The following is a 20,965-nucleotide window of genomic DNA, read 5'->3' on the forward strand; positions in this document are numbered from 1 at the left end:
TTTCTAGATCTGCCACTACTCCAGCTGTATTTCCTTGGCTTTCTAAAATGGTCTGGTCTAATTTATTACATCCATTGGTTGCACTTCAAAGCTCAACTGATGACTTCGGGACTACTGCCGAACTTTGCTTTTCTAATTTTGTCAATATAACAGTTATGAGTTTTGAGTATAATGAGCTATGAGCTACTAAGTGGTTAGGAGCTCCTGGTCGCTAATTAGCTACTGTTTTGTTTAATTAGCTACCATTCAAAGAATGGTAACATACCATTAGGTTTGCATTTATTTAGGCCAGACAATTCTGGTACTACAACGGTATTGGAAATGTCATTGCTCGTTTAAAAAAAAACAACAACTCTGGTCGACCTAACCTAACCCTAACCTAACCCTAACCTAACCCCAACCCTAACTCTAACCTAACCCTAACCCTAACCCTGACTCTAACCCTAACCCTAACCCTAAACCAATGGTTGTGTGTGCCAAGCAATAAAGCACATCACACTAAATGTGTTCCATAAGTGCCAAATCCTTAACCCTAACCTAACCCTAACCTAACCCCAACCCTAACTCTAACCTAACCCTAACCCTAACTGTAACCCTAACCCTAGCCCTTCTTCTCTGAGGGAGTGGAGTGCTTTTTTGGACGTAGCACACATGTGCCATATATGGAGAAAATTTTGACCACAAAGCCTATAGGTAGCTTGAAATACATTATCACAGCGAGAGAAACACATTTTCTCATTTTTAGCTCTAACTCCACAGCAGTGCTTCTCAGTCACCTGAAACTGTTGCAGATAGAACGGGATGCGAAGCTGCGTCAGGCACACTTGGAATGAACCTCCTGGCACCTTCCGCTGGTTCACAATGACACGCCGAATCATGCTTTGCTCACAATGTGTTTGAGAGCGAATAAAGTGCATTTTCGAACAATGGTTGTGTGTGCCAAGCAATAAAGCACATCACACTAAATGTGTTCCATAAGTGCCAAATCCTTAACCCTAACCTAACCCTAACCTAACCCCAACCCTAACTCTAACCTAACCCTAACCCTAACCCTAACCCTGACTCTAACCCTAACCCTAACCCTAAACCAATGGTTGTGTGTGCCAAGCAATAAAGCACATCACACTAAATGTGTTCCATAAGTGCCAAATCCTTAACCCTAACCTAACCCTAACCTAACCCCAACCCTAACTCTAACCTAACCCTAACCCTAACCCTGACTCTAACCCTAACCCTAACCCTAACCCTAACCCTAACCCTAACCCTAACCCAATGGTTGTGTGTGCCAAGCAATAAAGCACATCACACTAAATGTGTTCCATAAGTGCCAAAACCCTAACCTAACCCTACCTCTAACCCTAACCCTTAACCTAACCCTAATTCTAACCCTAACCCTAACCCTAACTGTAACCCTAACCCTAGCCCTTCTTCTCTGAGGGAGTGGAGTGCTTTTTTGGACGCGGCACACATGTGCCATATATGGAGAAAATTTTTACCACAAAGCCTATAGGTAGCTTGAAATACATTATCACAGCGAGAGAAACACATTTTCTCATTTTAGCTGTAACTCCACAGCAGTGCTTCTCAGTCACCTGAAACTGTTGCAGATAGAACGGGATGCGAAGCTGCGTCAAGCACACTTGGAATGAGCCTCCTGGCACCTTCCGCTGGTTCACAATGACACGCCGAATCATGCTTTGCTCACAATGTGTTTAGGATTCGGGGCGACGGCCTCGTCTATGGGTAACTGTGCACAGGCAGTGACATTTGTAAATATGGGAAATCTGGTAAACAAGCAACTATAGGTAAAAAATAAGGTAAAAAATGGGGGAAGCATGCATTAAAAAAAAACACTAATATGGGGAACTTTTGAGAAAAAGAGGAGTGAGTTTTAAATGAACAAGAGAAAGTGAGTTAAACAAAATAGAACAAAAGATTTTTGAGATTTTTGTTGGGAAAAGTGGTGATAAGGGAAAACATCACATTGCATTGTTTAAAACAAAAATAATTATTTGAGAGAAAATCAAAGAGCATTCAAGAATTTTGTTAAGGGCATGTTATGTTGGAAAAAAAAATACTGAAAAAAAAAAAATGAAAGGCTAAAAACCATTGAGAGCAGAGAGCACTGCTTGCAACTAAGACTTGCAACGATCATAATTACATAGGCAAGCTCTGCAACACACACGGACATGAAAAGAACAGACAAGACTTCTCAGAATAGGTCTTCCTTCTCTTTCTCCTACAGTGCCTCAGTGTCTCAGAGTGGACCATGATCTTGATCGCACACCTTCACCCATGCTCTGCCAACAACCTGACAACAACATCCTGATACAACAACATGCACGATGAGTCCAATATCATCAGCCATGCCATTATGTCCAGTTTCATCTTCACCAAGACCTAATGAAGATTCATCAAATGAACTGTGTTCTGACTGCAAATGATCCCTTCCAGACATACATTGTATACATTACATTCGTATCCAAACGGATGCTTAGCAAGTATCTTGTGAATGACGGTGGACACCATGAGTGGGACAATGGTGTAAGGAAGGCGTGCGGGGAGGCCATAACAGCCCTGCTTGTGTTTAGTGAAGTTGTCCCACTTTCCCTGACGACTGAAGAGTTCTGAAGACGTTTGCTGACATGGTGTTCACGGTGACAACAATCACATCACCACCCACTAAAGCGGAATGTGGCCGAATTAGAACTGGATGGATCACACCTTTGATGCAAGGACAAGCCATGCACCAGAATCCATGGGTGGCAACAAATGGCCACCTGCAAGGAGGACATCCAGAGAAGAGACTGGGACAGTAATATGACCCTGGCATGTGCAGCAAAAGGAGACTTTGGACCAAAGACTTGATGGAGGACTTTCTTAACAAGCATGGTGGAAGGAAGCAAGGAGGTGAGGCGTGATGGGATCATGGCTACTCTGACTCATCTGATGCCAAGGATGATACTGAAGTTGACAGTAACACACACACACATACACATCTATATGCTCTGTCCTTTTCTTCCTTTTGTTTAGAGTCTTGGCTTAAATCAGCCCCTCTTGCTGATAACTACGTAGGATATGATCTACTTCTCTCTTTTAGAATATGCTATAAGAAGACTTAGTATACAAAATATGGCAAGGTTATTTCTTTTCCTTTCGACTCTGACGAAACACACTCACTAAGAGTGACAAATTCAAGACAATTTACCATTGGATTTTCTGTTTAAAAGAAAATTCAACTTCAAAAATTAAGTTTGTTGGCATATGGTGCAAAGGACCAAATGGTCTATTTTCTAATTCAGATGGAGGTGAAGGTGTAAAAACTGACACTGACCCTGATGTTCACACTTTGGTGAAGCAAGATGCCAATCAGCTGTATGCATCTCAAAGGAAGATGCAAACTGGTGACATGAGTGCTCAACTGGTGGAGGAGGTTAAGAATGTACTTTCTCACACGCACGCATACACACACAATTAATGCAAATTGATGCTCTTCAAGGTCTTCAATGCACATCATACCTTTCTATGGTGATGAGAAATTTGATAAAAGATATTGACATAGCGATATCTGTTAGGGAATGTTTATGTCACAAATATTTAAGTGCTGCCTTGATGCACATTTGGGTTACTCGGGTACCGTTTTTTTTTTGACGTCATGATTCCATTCCTCATGGGTCTCTATCTAACAGAGACACAGTGACAAATGGAATAATGTGGGCCTTTTTTGTACAAGCATGCTATTTTACATTCAATTGGGAATACACAAAGAATTTGCTAATTTATTACAGTCCAGAATTGGATTTTTTGAAAAGTGTTTTCGGCAAGAATACACTCAGAAAGGACTGTCCAGCTGGTTTTTCATTGTTGTGTTGTCTTGTTTGTCTGTGTGAGTGAATGTGAGGCTGAAGCCATCCCCGACCATCACTTTGGGAAAGGGAAACAAATGGGTTCTTCATGGGGGACAGTGGACTGTGACAAAAATTTAAATTGACTGAAATTTAAATGTGATTGTTGAAAACTTGAAGTCATTCACACACCTGGCAGGGTGTGTCATCATTAACTTCAGTTTGTTCCACAGGACACTTCTTCAGGATCCAGAGTTTGAATTGTTGAACTTTGTTTGATGTGTCCAGCTTCACAGATTACTGTTTGCAGATGTATAGGAAAGATAGCCATCATTTGATTTTACAGGGAACTGCCAATGCTTTTGGAAGTTGACACATGGGAAATACATGTGTCAAAAGGGGGGGAATGTCATTTTGTTGAGTAATCATTGTTAACAATTGGACATGATATATTTTTTTTGCTAGAATTGGTTTCTCCAAAACCAAAGTGAGTGAAACAAAGGTAGGTATGAGTTCCAACATTAGAGGTTGATAATGATCAGTGATCAGCAGTAGTAATGACACTCCATGGATTGTACAACATGCTGAAGACTTTGGTAAGTTACTGTATCTTGTTTTTCTTGACTATATTACAGTATTTGGTACTTTGCCTTCCGTAGTGCCAATGGTCATGCTAATGAGAGCAAATGGTCCATTGAAACCCAAATTTCCAGCTGTGAGCAAGGAACACTACTACAGTGTGACAATGCAAATTCAGGCAGAGACCAGACGGTGTATTGGTTGTAAATTGATTGTAAACCTTGTGTTGCTAGGCAAAAACTTAAATGCGGAGAGTGGATGTTAAAAGGCAACTTTCGAAAACCAGTTAAAATAGATATTGGTGGCATGATGGAAGAGTGGTTAGCACTGCTGTCTCACAGCAAGAAGGTTTGAGAACCTTTCTGTGTGGAGTTTCATGTTCTTCTCATGCTTACTCCTGACGATTAGAAAGTTTTAAGACTCATTTACAATCAACGTCAATGGCCAAAATATGAACAAAGTGTCGGTATTCAGTCAGACACTGCATGATGGCTGCCTACTGCTCTTAGGTTGCCTACTGCTCTCGAGATTAGCGAGATTAGTCATGTGTAGAGACATGTATCGCATAGATGTAAAATGTTGTGTTGCTCCTTAATTTCTTTCTATGTTCTTGGTGGGTGTCGAGTGGCCTGACATCTGTTGGCCCTGAGGGCCATGGAGAGGACGTGTTGGAGTTCCAGCAGAGGGAAGATTCCACTGTCAGCGTGGTCATATGAGAGACCTGCACACAGATCGGTCAAGGCAGAAAGACACTACCTGAATACTAGAGGACTACAACAACAACCAGAACAGACGAAATGTTCACGACGCACTCAACCTTCTCAACTGCATGTCTGGATGGAGCTCACGAGTTTGCACCGCAAGCTCCGGCAGCCTAAGAACAAGTGCTACAATCAAGAGAATTGGCTGACTGACTGACTGACTGATTGAATACGACACGATAGAACAACAGCAAGCCATCAACGGAGGCACAAGGACTTCGACATGATTCGGCAATCTAACATCTCAACTCATACACATCATGTTTACCACATTGTTGATGTCATACGGACAGCATCCACCACAAAAGTTGAAGACAAACACTTTAAGACACCTGGACATCCATTCATCATTTTCCCATGTCGCTTATTCTCACTGGGATTGCGGGTAGGCTGGAGCCTATCCCGGTTGACTTTGGGCAAGAGGATGCACGGACTGCCAACCAATCACATGGCAGACACCAAATATCAAAATGAATTGAACTGACTGTCGATCAACACCTCCACCATCTATCGCAACAATTGAACACATTATAATACGGTTTTCCACATTCCTAACTTTCACGATAATTAGTTTACTGACAACCCCGGTCTGATGTTTGTTTATCTGTAAATGTACTGTAATTCGTGATTAATTAATAATCAAAAGGGAGGAGTGTGATGGAAAATTTTATATTTCACAGGTATAACATAGGTTACACATTGTGTGAATTACTTTACGGCCTTTTGTAGAGCTTCAACGTTTGCATCCGAGCACATCCTGCTGTTCCTTCAAGGATGGTGGCACAGCAGGAGGCTATCTGTAACCTGGGGTTAGGGGCAGTGTCGGAGGAGGTCATTCTTTGATCACAGCTCTACCTTCACGGGACAGGGGACATCAAGAGGTCCCACCAAATGGTTGACCCTAGGAGGTTATCTCAGATGGGTGTGACAAACCGTGCCAGAGGAATGGGTGTGTAGGCTAACCCCCATGCATGAGGGTGGCATCGGGGGAGTGACATGAATGTCTCTTTTCTATTGTAATGTAATTCATTTACATGCTATGGACTATAAAAGTTCCCGCCAAGAGACCACTCTTTGCCAGACACCTACAGACCGCCATGCATACTGTGTGTTGTCTGACCCCTTTGTTTTGCAAAGGTAATAAAAACTGCCAGAGCTATGTATTTATTTCAGGCATTCTCTAGCCTACTTAGGATGATAGAAAAAATTTCCACAACAAGAGCGAATAAAGTGCATTTTCGAACAATGGTTGTGTGTGACAAGCAATAAAGCACATCACACTAAATGTGTTCCATAAGTGCCAAAACCCTAACCCTTAACCTAACCCTAAACCTAACCCTAAACCTGAACCTAACCCTAACACCAACCCTAATGCTAACCCTAACCCTTAACCTAACCCTAACCCTAACCCTATCCCTTCTTTCTCTGAAGGAGTGGAGAGCTTTTTTGGACGTGGCACACATGTGCCATATATGGAGAAGATTTTTACCACAAAGCCTATAGGTAGCTTGAAATACTTTATCACAGCGAGTGAAACACTTTTTCTCATTTCCGCTCTAACTCCACAGCAGTGCTTCTCAGCCACCTGAAACTGTGGCACATAGAACAGGATGCGAAGCTGCGTCAGGCACACTTGGAATGAGCCTCCTGGCACCTTCCGCTGGCTCACAATGACCCACCGTATCATCCTTTGCTCACAATGTGTTTGAGAGCGAATAAAGTGCATTTTCGAACAATGGTTGTGTGTGCCAAGCAATAAAGCACCTCACACTAAATGTGTTCCATAAGTGCCAAAACCCTAACCCTAACCCTAACCCTAACCCTAACCCTAACCCTAACCCTAACCCTAACCCTAACCCTAACCCTAACCCTAACCCTAACCCTAACCCTTAACCTAACCCTAATTCTAACCCTAACCCTAACTGTAACCCTAACCCTGACTCTAACCCTAACCCTAACCCTAACCCTAACCCAATGGTTGTGTGTGCCAAGCAATAAAGCACATCACCCTAAATGTGTTCCATAAGTGCCAAAACGCGCTTCGGAGGCCTTCTCTGAGCGAGTGGAGTGCTTTTTTGGACGTGGCACACATGTGCCATATATGGAGAAAATTTTGACCACAAAGTCTATAGGTAGCTTGAAAAACATTATCACAGCGAGAGAAACACATTTTCTCATTTCTCGCTCTAACTCCACAGCAGTGCTTCTCAGCCACCTGAAACTGTGGCACATAGAACAGGATGCGAAGCTGCGTCAGGCACACTTGGAATGAGCCTCCTGGCACCTTCCGCTGGGTCAATATGACACGCCGTATCATGCTTTACTCACAACGTGTTTGAGAGCGAATAAAGTGCATTTTCGAACAATGGTTGTGTGTGCCAAGCAATAAAGCACATCACCCTAAATGTGTTCCATAAGTGCCAAAACGCGCTTCGGAGGCCTTCTCTGAGCGAGAGGAGTGCTTTTTTGGACGTGGCACACATGTGCCATATGCTTGAAATGCATTATCACAGCGAGAGAAACACATTTTCTCATTACGGACTGGCTACACTGGTTACACCGTCGGAATCGTGACGCTCGGGACTACAGCGGTATTTATTTTTTGGAACATTTTGTGTAACCATGGCGACGCTATTAACCGAAACGTTCAAAAATGGGCCAGTAGATTAGGTATACCTGTTCTAATTTTAGAACAGCCGCATTCCAGAGAAAACGAGAATTTACAGACTATTCACCCCCTTGTAGCTCAGCCATACGGCCACGTAGAAACGTGATTGATGGCTCATTTTTTAGATAAACTTCCGATCTCTCTCTGTGGCTAAATGCTAATTGCTAGCATGTTAGCATGTTAGCATTTAAGCTAATTTACTCATGTCTAAAGGCAAATACACACATGGCATGATGTAGGGAGGTCATAGGACAACCTTGGCACTTTCTAAACTTGAGGCTCTCTTGCTAGGTGCTAGCATGATGACTGTTAGCATGTTAGCATTTAAGCTAATTTACTCCCGTTTAAAGGCAAATACACATATGTCATGATGTAGGGAGGTTATAGGACAACCTTGGCAGTTTCTAAACTTGAGGCTGTCTTGCTAGGTGCTAGAATGTTAGCCGTTAGCATGTTAGCATTTAAGCTAATTTACTCATGTCTAAAGGCAAATACACACATGGCATGATGTAGGGAGGTTATAGGACAACCTTGGCACTTTCTAAACTTGAGACTCTCTTGCTAGTAAACTTGAGACTCTCTTGCTAGCATGATGACTGTTAGCATGTTAGCATTTAAGCTAATTTACTCACGTTTAAAGGCAAATACATATATGGCATGATGTAGGGAGGTTATAGGACAACCTTGGCACTTTCTAAGCTTGAGGCCCTCTTGCTAGGTGCTAGCATGGTAGCCCTTAGCATGTTAGCATTTAAGCTAATTTACTCATGTCTTCAGGCAAATACACACATGGCATGGTGTAGGGAGGTTATAGGACAACCTTGGCACTTTCTAAACTTGAGGCTCTCTTTCTAGGTGCTAGCATAATGATTGTTAGCATGTTAGCATTTCAGCTAATTTACTCACGTTTAAAGGCAAATACACACATGACATGATGTGGGGAGGTTATAGGACAACCTTGGCATTTTCTAAACTTGAGGCTGTCTTGCTAGGTGCTAGCATGTTAGCCGTTAGCATGTTAGCATTTAAGCTAATTTACTCATGTCTAAAAGCAAATACACATATGGCATGATGTAGGGAGGTTATAGGACAACCTTGGCACTTTCTAAATTTGGGACTCTCTTGCTAGGTGCTAGCATGATGACTGTTAGCATGTTAGCATTTAAGCTAATTTGCTCATGTTTAAAGGCAAATACACACATGCATGATGCAGGGACGTTATAGGACAACCTTGGCAGTTTCTAAACTTGAGGCTGTCTTGCTAGGTGCTAGCGTGTTAGCCGTTAGAATGTTAGCATTTAAGCTAATTTACTCATGTCTAAAGACAAATACACACATGGCATGATGTAGGGAGGTTATAGGACAACCTTGGCAGTTTCTAAACTTAGGACTCTCTTGCTAGGTGCTAGCTTGGTAGCCGTTAGCATGTTAGCATTTAAGCTAATTTACTCATGTCTTCAGGCAAATACACACATGGCATGGTGTAGGGAGGTTATAGGACAACCTTGGCACTTTCTAAACTTGGGGCTCTCTTGCTAGGTGCTAGCATGATAACTGTTAGCATGTTAGCATTTAAGCTAATTTACTCACGTTTAAAGGCAAATACACACATGGCATGATTTAGGGAGGTTATAGGACAACCTTTGTAGTTTCTAAACTTGAGGCTAGGTGCTAGCAGGGTAGCCGTTAGCATGTTAGCATTTAAGCTAATTTACTTATGTCTAAAGGATAATACACACATGGCATGATTTAGGGAGGTTACAGGACAACCCAGGAACTTTTTTAACGTAAGGCTCTCTTGCTAAGTGCTAGCATGATGACTGTTAGCATGTTAGCATTTAAGCTAATTTACTCATGCCTAAAGGCTACTAAGCACATGTCATGATGTGGGGAGGTTATAGGACAACCTTGGTACTTTCTAAACTTGAGGCCCTCTTGCTAGGTGCTAGCATGATGACTGTTAGCATGTTAGCATTTTACCTAATTTACTCATGTCTAAAGGAAAATACACACATGGCATGATGTGGGGACACTGTAGGACTGCCCCAAACTTTTCAGGACCTGAGGCTTTTTTGCTACGTGTTAACACGGTAGCCGTTATCATGTTAGCATTTTAGCTAATTTACTCAAGTTTAAAGGCAAATACACACTTGGCATGATGTGGGGACACAATGGGACTGCATCAACCTTTTCCGTACTTGAGGCTTTCTTGCTGGGTGCTACCGTGGTAGCCGTTGGCACACCAGGCCCGAGGTTCACAGCACAGGTGGCCAGTCCATCAAAATTTCCGCGGGAATTTTCTAGTTATTATATCTTAATCTTCCACTTTTTGCGCGCGTAATGCGGCCAAAACCGCAAGGACCCCCACACATGTTACACCGCCGGAATCGTGACGCTCGGGACTACAGCGGTATTTATTTTATGGAGAGGTTCATGTAACCATGGCGACGCTATTAACCAAAACGTTCAAAAATGGGCCACTAGATTAGGTACACCATGTTCTATTTTTAGAACAGCACATGGCAGAGAAAAAAACGAGAATTTACAGACTTTTCACAGCCTTGTAGCTCAGCCATACGGCCACGTAGAAACGTGATTGATGGCTCATTTTTTAGATAAACTTCTGAACTCTCTCTGTGGCTAAATGCTAATTGCTAGCATGTTAGCATTTAAGCTAATTTACTCATGTCTAAAGGCAAATACATACATGGCATGATGTAGGGAGGTTATAGGACGACCTTGGCCCTTTCTAAACTTGAGGCCCTCATGCTAGGTGCTAGCATGGTAGCCGTTAGCATGTTAGCATTTAAGCTAATTTACTCATGTCTAAAGACAAATACACACATGGCATGATGTCAGGAGGTTATAGGACAACCTTGGCACTTTCTAAACTTGAGGCTTTCATGCTAGGTGCTAGCATGATAACTGTAAGCATGTTAGCATTTAAGCTAATTTACTCACGTTTAAAGGCAAATATACACATGGCATGATGTAGGGAGGTTCTAGGACAATCTTGGCACTTTCTAAACTTGAGGCTCTCTTGCTAGGTGCTAGCATGATGACTGTTAGCATGTTAGCATTTAAGCTAATTTACTCACGTTTAAAGGCAAATACACATATGTCATGATGTAGGGAGGTTATAGGACAACCTTGGCAGTTTCTAAACTTGGGACTCTCTTGCTAGGTGCTAGCATGATGACTGTTAGCATGTTAACATTTAAGCTAATTTACTCACGTTTAAAGGCAAATACACATATGGCATGATGTAGGGAGGTTATAGGACAACCTTGTCACTTTCGAAACTTGAGGCCCTTTTGCTAGGTGCTAGCATGGTATCCGTTAGCATGTTAGCATTTAACCTAATTTACTCATGTCTAAAGGCAAATACACACATGGCATGATGTAGGGAGGTTATAGGACAACCTTGGCCCTTTCTAAACTTGAGGCCCTCTTGCTAGGTGCTAGCATGGTAGCCGTTAGCATGTTAGCATTTAAGCTAATTTACTCATGTCTAAAGGCAAATACACACATGGCATGATGTAGGGAGGTTATAGGACAACCTTGGCACTTTCTAAACTTGGGACTCTCTTGCTAGGTGCTAGCATGGTAGCCCTTAGCATGTTAGCATTTAAGCTAATTTACTCATGTCTTCAGGCAAATACACACATGGCATGGTGTAGGGAGCTTATAGGACAACCTTGGCACTTTCTAAACTTGAGGCTCTCTTTTTAGGTGCTAGCATAATGATTGTTAGCATGTTAGCATTTCAGCTAATTTACTCACGTTTAAAGGCAAATACACACATGACATGATGTGGGGAGATTATAGGACAACCTTGGCATTTTCTAAACTTGAGGCTGTCTTGCTAGGTTCTAGCATGTTAGCCGTTAGCATGTTAGCATTTAAGCTAATTTACTCATGTCTAAAAGCAAATACACATATGGCATGATGTAGGGAAGTTATAGGACAACCTTGGCACTTTCTAAATTTGGGACTCTCTTGCTAGGTGCTAGCATGATGACTGTTAGCATGTTAGCATTTAAGCTAATTTGCTCATGTTTAAAGGCAAATACACACATGGCATGATGCAGGGAGGTTATAGGACAACCTTGGCAGTTTCTAAACTTGAGGCCCTCTTGCTAGGTGCTAGCATGGTAGCCGTTGGCATGTTAGCATTTAAGCTAATTTACTCATGTCTTCAGGCAAATACACACATGGCACGGTGTAGGGAGGTTATAGGACAACCTTGGCACTTTCTAAATTTGGGATTCTCTTGCTAGGTGCTAGCATGATGACTATTAGCATGTTAGCATTTAAGCTAATTTGCTCATGTTTAAAGGCAAATACACACATGGCATGATGTAGGGAGGTTATAGGACAACCTTGGCACTTTCTAAAGTTGAGGCTTTCTTGCTAGGTGCTAGCATGATGACTGTTAGCATGTTAGCATTTAAGCTAATTTACGCACGTTTAAAGGCAAATACACACATGGCATGATGTAGGGAGGTTATAGGACAACCTTGGCACTTCCTAAACTTGAGGCTCTCTTGCTAAGTGCTAGCATGGTATCCATTTGCATGTTAGCATTTAAACTAATTTACTCATGTCTGAAGGCAAATACACACATGGCATGATGTCGGGAGGTTATAGGACAACCTTGGCACTTTCTAAACTTGAGGCCCTCTTGCTAGGTGCTAGCATGATGACTGTTAGCATGTTAGCATTTTACCTAATTTACTCATGTCTAAAGGAAAATACACACATGGCATGATGTGGGGACACTGTAGGACTGCCCCAAACTTTTCAGGACCTGAGGCTGTTTTGCTACGTGTTAGCACGGTAGCCGTTATCATGTTAGCATTTTAGCTAATTTACTCAAGTTTAAAGGCAAATACACACTTGGCATGATGTGGGGACACTACTGTGTACTACTCCGTACTTGAGGCTTTCTTGCTGGGTGCTACCGTGGTAGCCGTTGGCACACCAGGCCCGAGGTTCACAGCACAGGTGGCCAGTCCATCAAAATTTCCGCAGAAATTTTCTAGTTATTATGTCTTAATCTTCCACTTTTTGCGCGCGTAATGCGGCCAAAACCGCAAGGACACCCACACATGTTACACCGCCGGAATCGTGACGCTCGGGACTACAGCGGTATTTATTTTTTGGAGAGGTTCATGTAACCATGGCGACGCTATTAACCAAAACGTTCAAAAATGGGCCACTAGATTAGGTACACCATGTTCTATTTTTAGAACAGCACATGGCAGAGAAAAAAACGAGAATTTACAGACTTTTCACAGCCTTGTAGCTCAGCCATACGGCCACGTAGAAACGTGATTGATGGCTCATTTTTTAGATAAACTTCTGAACTCTCTCTGTGGCTAAATGCTATTGCTAGCATGTTAGCATGTTAGCATTTAAGCTAATTTACTCATGTCTAAAGGTAAATACACACATGGCATGATGTAGGGAGGTTATAGGACAACCTTGGCACTTTCTAAACTTGAGGCTCTCTTGCTCAGTGCTAGCATGATGACTGTTAGCATGTTAGCATTTAAGCTAATTTACTCACGTTTAAAAGCAAATACACATATGGCATGATGTAGGGAGGTTATCGGACAACCTTGGCACTTTCTAAACTTGAGGCCCTCTTGCTAGGTGCTAGCATGGTATCCGTTAGCATGTTAGCATTTAAGCTAATTTACTTATGTCTACAGGCAAATACACACATGGCATGATGTAGGGAGGTTATAGGACAACCTTGGCCCTTTCTAAACTTGAGGCCCTCTTGCTAGGTGCTAGCATGGTAGCCGTTAGCATGTTAGCATATAAGCTAATTTACTCATGTCTAAAGGCAAATACACACATGGCATGATGTCAGGAGGTTATAGGACAACCTTGGCACTTTCTAAACTTGAGGCTTTCATACTAGGTGCTAGCATGATAACTGTTAGCATGTTAGCATTTAAGCTAATTTACTCACGTTTAAAGGCAAATACACACATGGCATGATGTAGGGAGGTTCTAGGACAACCTTGGCACTTTCTAAACTTGAGGCTCTCTTGCTAGGTGCTAGCATGATAAGTGTTAGCATGTTAGCATTTAAGCTAATTTACTCACGTTTAAAGGCAAATACACACATGGCATGATGTAGGGAGGTTATAGGACAACCTTGGCAGTTTTTAAACTTGAGGCCCTCTTGCTAGGTGCTAACATGGTAGCCGTTAGCATGTTAGCATTTAAGCTAATTTACTCATGTCTACAGGCAAATAGACACATGGCATGATGTAGGGAGGTTATAGGACAACATTGGCACTTTCTAAACTTGAGGCTCTCTTGCTAGGTGCTAGCATGGTAGCCGTTAGCATGTTAGCATTTAAGCTAATTTACTCATGTCTACAGGCAAATAGACACATAGCATGATCTAGGGAGGTTATAGGACAACCTTGACACTTTCTAAACTTGAGGCCCTTTTGCTAGGTGCTAGCATGGTAGCCGTTAGCATGTTAGCATTTAAGCTAATTTACTCATGTCTAAAGGCAAATATACACATGGCATGATGCAGGGAGGTTATAGGACAACCTTGGCACTTTCTAAACTTGAGGCTCTCTTGCTAGGTGCTAGCATGACGACTGTTAGCATGTTAGCATTTAGGCTAATTTACTCACATTTAAAGGCAAATACACACATGGCATGATGTAGGGAGGTTATAGGACAACCTTGGCACTTACTAAACTCGAGGCTCTCTTGCTAGGTGCGAGCATGGTAGCCGTTAACATCTTAGCATTTAAGCTAATTTACTCATGTCTAAAGGCAAATACACACATGACATGATGTCGGAAGGTTATAGGACAACCTTGGCACTTTCTAAACAGGAGGGGCTAGCATGATAACTGTGAGCATGTTAGCATTTAAGCTAATTTACTCACATTTAAAGGCAAATAAACACATGGCATGATATAGGGAGGTTATAGGACAACCTTTGTAGTTTCTAAACTTGAGGCCATCTTGCTAGGTGCTAGCAGGGTTGCCGTTAGCATGTAAGCATTTAAGCTAATATACTCATGTCTAAAGGATAATACACACATGGCATGATTTAGGGGGGTTACAGGACAACCCAGGCATTTTTTTAACGTAAGGCTCTCTTGCTAAGTGCTAGCATGATGACTGTTATCATGTTAACATTTAAGCTAATTTACTCATGCCTAAAGGCTACTATGCACATGTCATGATGTGGGGAGTTTATAGGACAACCTTGGTACTTTCTAAACTCGAGGCCCTCTTGCTAGGTGCTAGCATGATGACTGTTAGCATGTTAGCATTTTACCTAATTTACTCATGTCTAGAGGAAAATACACACATGGCATGATGTGGGGACACTGTAGGACTGCCCCAAACTTTTCAGTACCTGAGGCTGTTTTGCTATGTGTTAGCATGGTAGCCGTTATCATGTTAGCATTTTAGCATTTTAGCTAATTTACTCAAGTTTAAAGGCAAATACACACTTGGCATGATGTGGGGACACTATGGGACTGCATCAACCTTTTCCGTACTTGAGGCTTTCTTGCTAGGTGCTACCGCGGTAGCCGTTGGCACACCGGGCCCGAGGTTCACAGCACAGGTGGCCAGTCCATTAAAATTTCCGCGGGAATTTTCTAATTTTAGCTGTAACTCAGGAGCAGTGCTTCTCAGCCACCTGAAACTGTGGGTCATAGAACAGGATGCGAAGCTGCGTCAGGCACACTTGGAATGAGCCTCCTGGCACCTTCCGCTGGCTCAATATGACACGCCGTATCATGCTTTACTCACAACGTGTTTGAGAGCGAATAAAGTGCATTTTCGAACAATGGTTGTGTGTGACAAGCAATAAAGCACATCACACTAAATGTGTTCCATAAGTGCCAAAACGCGCTTTGGAGGCCTTCTCTGAGCGAGTGGAGTGCTTTTTTGGACGTGGCACACATTGTGCCATATATGGAGAAAATTTTGACCACAAAGCTTATAGGTAGCTTGAAATACATTATCACAGCGAGAGAAACACATTTTCTCATTTTTAGCTCTAACTCCACAGCAGTGCTTCTCAGCCACCTGAAACTGTGGCACATAGAACAGGATGCGAAGCTGCGTCAGGCACACTTGGAATGAGCCTCCTGGCACCTTCCGCTGGCTCAATATGACACGCCGTATCATGCTTTACTCACAACGTGTTTGAGAGCGAATAAAGTGCATTTTCGAACAATGGTTGTGTGTGACAAGCAATAAAGCACATCACACTAAATGTGTTCCATAAGTGCCAAAACGCGCTTCGGAGGCCTTCTCTGAGCGAGTGGAGTGCTTTTTTGGACGTGGCACACATTGTGCCATATATGGAGAAAATTTTTACCACAAAGCCTATAGGTAGCTTGAAATACATTATCACAGCGAGAGAAACACATTTTCTCATTTCTCGCTCTATCTCCACAGCAGTGCTTCTCAGCCACCTGAAACTGTGGCACATAGAACAGGATGCGAAGCTGCGTCAGACACACTTGGAATGAGCCTCCTGGCACCTTCCGCTGGCTCAATATGACACGCCGTATCATGCTTTACTCACAACGTGTTTGAGGGCGAATAAAGTGCATTTTCGAACAATGGTTGTGTGTGACAAGCAATAAAGCACATCACACTAAATGTGTTCCATAAGTGCCAAAACGCGCTTCGGAGGCCTTCTCTGAGCGAGTGGAGTGCTTTTTCGGACGCGGCACACATGTGCCATATATGGAGAAAATTTTGACCACAAAGCCTATAGGTAGCTTGAAAAACATTATCACAGCGAGAGAAACACATTTTCTCATTTTTAGCTCTAAATCCACAGCAGTGCTTCTCAGCCACCTGAAACTGTGGCACATAGAACAGGATGCGAAGCTGCGTCAGGCACACTTGGAATGAGCCTCCTGGCACCTTCCGCTGGCTCAATATGACACGCCGTATCATGCTTTACTCACAACGTGTTTGAGAGCGAATAAAGTGCATTTTCGAACAATGGTTGTGTGTGACAAGCAATAAAGCACATCACACTAAATGTGTTCCATAAGTGCCAAAACGCGCTTCGGAGGCTTCCTCTGAGCGAGTGGAGTGCGTTTTTGGACGCGGCACACATGTGCCATATATGGAGAAAATTTTGACCACAAAGCCTATAGGTAGCTTGAAATACATTATCACAGCGAGAGAAACACATTTTCTCATTTTTAGCTCTAACTCCACAGCAGTGCTTCTCAGCCACCTGAAACTGTGGCACATAGAACAGGATGCGAAGCTGCGTCAGGCACACTTGGAATGAGCCTCCTGGCACCTTCCGCTGGCTCAATATGACACGCCGTATCATGCTTTACTCACAACGTGTTTGAGAGCGAATAAAGTGCATTTTCGAACAATGGTTGTGTGTGACAAGCAATAAAGCACATCACACTAAATGTGTTCCATAAGTGCCAAAACGCGCTTCGGAGGCCTTCTCTGAGCGAGTGGAGTGCTTTTTTGGACGCGGCACACATGTGCCATATATGGAGAAAATTTTGACCACAAAGCCTATAGGTAGCTTGAAATACATTATCACAGCGAGAGAAACACATTTTCTCATTTTTAGCTCTAACTCCACAGCAGTGCTTCTCAGCCACCTGAAACTGTGGCACATGGAACAAGATGCGAAGCTGCGTCAGGCACACTTGGAATGAGCCTCCTGGCACCTTCCGCTGGCTCAATATGACACGCCGTATCATGCTTTACTCACAACGTGTTTGAGAGCGAATAAAGTGCATTTTCGAACAATGGTTGTGTGTGACAAGCAATAAAGCACATCACACTAAATGTGTTCCATAAGTGCCAAAACGCGCTTCGGAGGCCTTCTCTGAGCGAGTGGAGTGCTTTTTTGGACGTGGCACACATTGTGCCATATATGGAGAAAATTTTTACCACAAAGCCTATAGGTAGCTTGAAATACATTATCACAGCGAGAGAAACACATTTTCTCATTTCTCGCTCTAACTCCACAGCAGTGCTTCTCAGCCACCTGAAACTGTGGCACATAGAACAGGATGCGAAGCTGCGTCAGGCACACTTGGAATGTGCCTCCTGGCACCATCCGCTGGCTCAATATGACACGCCGTATCATGCTTTACTCACAACGTGTTTGAGAGCGAATAAAGTGCATTTTCGAACAATGGTTGTGTGTGACAAGCAATAAAGCACATCACACTAAATGTGTTCCATAAGTGCCAAAACGCGCTTCGGAGGCCTTCTCTGAGCGAGTGGAGTGCTTTTTTGGACGTGGCACACAATGTGGCATATATGGAGAAAATTTTGACCACAAAGCCTATATGTACCTTGAAATACATTATCACAGCGAGAGAAACACATTTTCTCATTTCTCGCTCTAACTCCACAGCAGTGCTTCTCAGCCACCTGAAATGTGGCACATAGAACAGGATGCGAAGCTGCGTCAGGCACACTTGGAATGAGCCTCCTGGCACCTTCCGCTGGCTCAATATGACACGCCGTATCATGCTTTACTCACAACGTGTTTGAGAGCGAATAAAGTGCATTTTCGAACAATGTTTGTGTGTGACAAGCAATAAAGCACATCACACTAAATGTGTTCCGTAAGTGCCAAAACGCGCTTCGGAGTCCTTCTCTGAGCGAGTGGAGTGCTTTTTTGGAGGCGGCACACATGTGCCATATATGGAGAAAATTTTGACCACAAAGCCTATAGGTAGCTTGAAATACATTATCACAGCGAGAGAAACACATTTTCCCATTTTTAGCTCTAACTCCACAGCAGTGCTTCTCAGCCACCTGAAACTGTGGCACATAGAACAGGATGCGAAGCTGCGTCAGGCACACTTGGAATGAGCCTCCTGGCACCTTCCGCTGGCTCAATATGACACGCCATATCATGCTTTACTCACAACGTGTTTGAGAGCGAATAAAGTGCATTTTCGAACAATGGTTGTGTGTGACAAGCAATAAAGCACATCACACTAAATGTGTTCCATAAGTGCAAAAACGCGCTTCGGAGGCCTTTTCTGAGCGAGTGGAGTGCTTTTTTGGACGTGGCACACAATGTGGCATATATGGAGAAAATTTTGACCACAAAGCCTATAGGTAGCTTGAAAAACATTATCACAGCGAGAGAAACACATTTTCTCATTTCTCGCTCTAACTCCACAGCAGTGCTTCTCAGCCACCTGAAACTGTGGCACATAGAACAGGATGCGAAGCTGCGTCAGGCACACTTGGAATGAGCCTCCTGGCACCTTCCGCTGGCTCAATATGACACGCCGTATCATGCTTTACTCACAACGTGTTTGAGAGCGAATAAAGTGCATTTTCGAACAATGGTTGTGTGTGACAAGCAATAAAGCACATCACACTAAATGTGTTCCATAAGTGCCAAAACGCGCTTCGGAGGCCTTCTCTGAGCGAGTGGAGTGCTTTTTTGGACGTGGCACACATTGTGGCATATATGGAGAAAATTTTGACCACAAAGCCTATAGGTAGCTTGAAAAACATTATCACAGCGAGAGAAACACATTTTCTCATTTTTAGCTCTAACTCCACAGCAGTGCTTCTCAGCCACCTGAAACTGTGGCACATAGAACAGGATGCGAAGCTGCGTCAGGCACACTTGGAATGAGCCTCCTGGCACCTTCCGCTGGCTCAATATGACACGCCGTATCATGCTTTACTCACAACGTGTTTGAGAGCGAATAAAGTGCATTTTCGAACAATGGTTGTGTGTGACAAGCAATAAAGCACATCACACTAAATGTGTTCCATAAGTGCCAAAACGCGCTTCGGAGGCCTTCTATGAGCGAGTGGAGTGCTTTTTTGGACGCGGCATACATGTGCCATATATGGAGAAAATTTTGACCACAAAGCCTATAGGTAGCTTGAAATACATTATCACAGCGAGACAAACACATTTTCTCATTTCTCGCTCTAACTCCACAGCAGTGCTTCTCAGCCACCTGAAACTGTGGCACATAGAACAGGATGCGAAGCTGCGTCAGGCACACTTGCAATGAGCCTCCTGGCACCTTCCGCTGGCTCAATATGACACGCCGTATCATGCTTTACTCACAACGTGTTTGAGAGCGAATAAAGTGCATTTTCGAACAATGGTTGTGTGTGACAAGCAATAAAGCACATCACACTAAATGTGTTCCATAAGTGCCAAAACGCGCTTCGGAGGCCTTCTCTGAGCGAGTGGAGTGCTTTTTTGGACGTGGCACACAATGTGGCATATATGGAGAAAATTTTGACCACAAAGCCTATAGGTAGCTTGAAAAACATTATCACAGCGAGAGAAACACATTTTCTCATTTCTCGCTCTAACTCCACAGCAGTGCTTCTCAGCCACCTGAAACTGTGGCACATAGAACAGGATGCGAAGCTGCGTCAGGCACACTTGGAATGAGCCTCCTGGCACCTTCCGCTGGCTCAATATGACACGCCGTATCATGCTTTACTCACAACGTGTTTGAGAGCGAATAAAGTGCATTTTCGAACAATGGTTGTGTGTGACAAGCAATAAAGCACATCACACTAAATGTGTTCCATAAGTGCCAAAACGCGCTTCGGAGGCCTTTTCTGAGCGAGTGGAGTGCTTTTTTGGACGTGGCACACAATGTGGCATATATGGAGAAAATTTTGACCACAAAGCCTATAGGTAGCTTGAAAAACATTATCACAGCGAGAGAAACACATTTTCTCATTTTTAGCTCTAACTCCACAGCAGTGCTTCTCAGCCACCTGAAACTGTGGCACATAGAACAGGATGCGAAGCTGCGTCAGGCACACTTGGAATGAGCCTCCTGGCACCTTCCGCTGGCTCAATATGACACGCCGTATCATGCTTTACTCACAACGTGTTTGAGAGCGAATAAAGTGCATTTTCGAACAATGGTTGTGTGTGACAAGCAATAAAGCACATCACACTAAATGTGTTCCATAAGTGCCAAAACGCGCTTCGGAGGCCTTCTATGAGCGAGTGGAGTGCTTTTTTGGACGCGGCATACATGTGCCATATATGGAGAAAATTTTGACCACAAAGCCTATAGGTAGCTTGAAATACATTA

The sequence above is a fragment of the Doryrhamphus excisus genome, linkage group LG10, assembly GCF_037039965.1.
Source record: "Doryrhamphus excisus strain RoL-2023G ecotype Guam linkage group LG10, RoL_Dexc_Guam_v1.1, whole genome shotgun sequence".
Lineage (NCBI taxonomy): Eukaryota > Metazoa > Chordata > Actinopteri > Syngnathiformes > Syngnathidae > Doryrhamphus > Doryrhamphus excisus.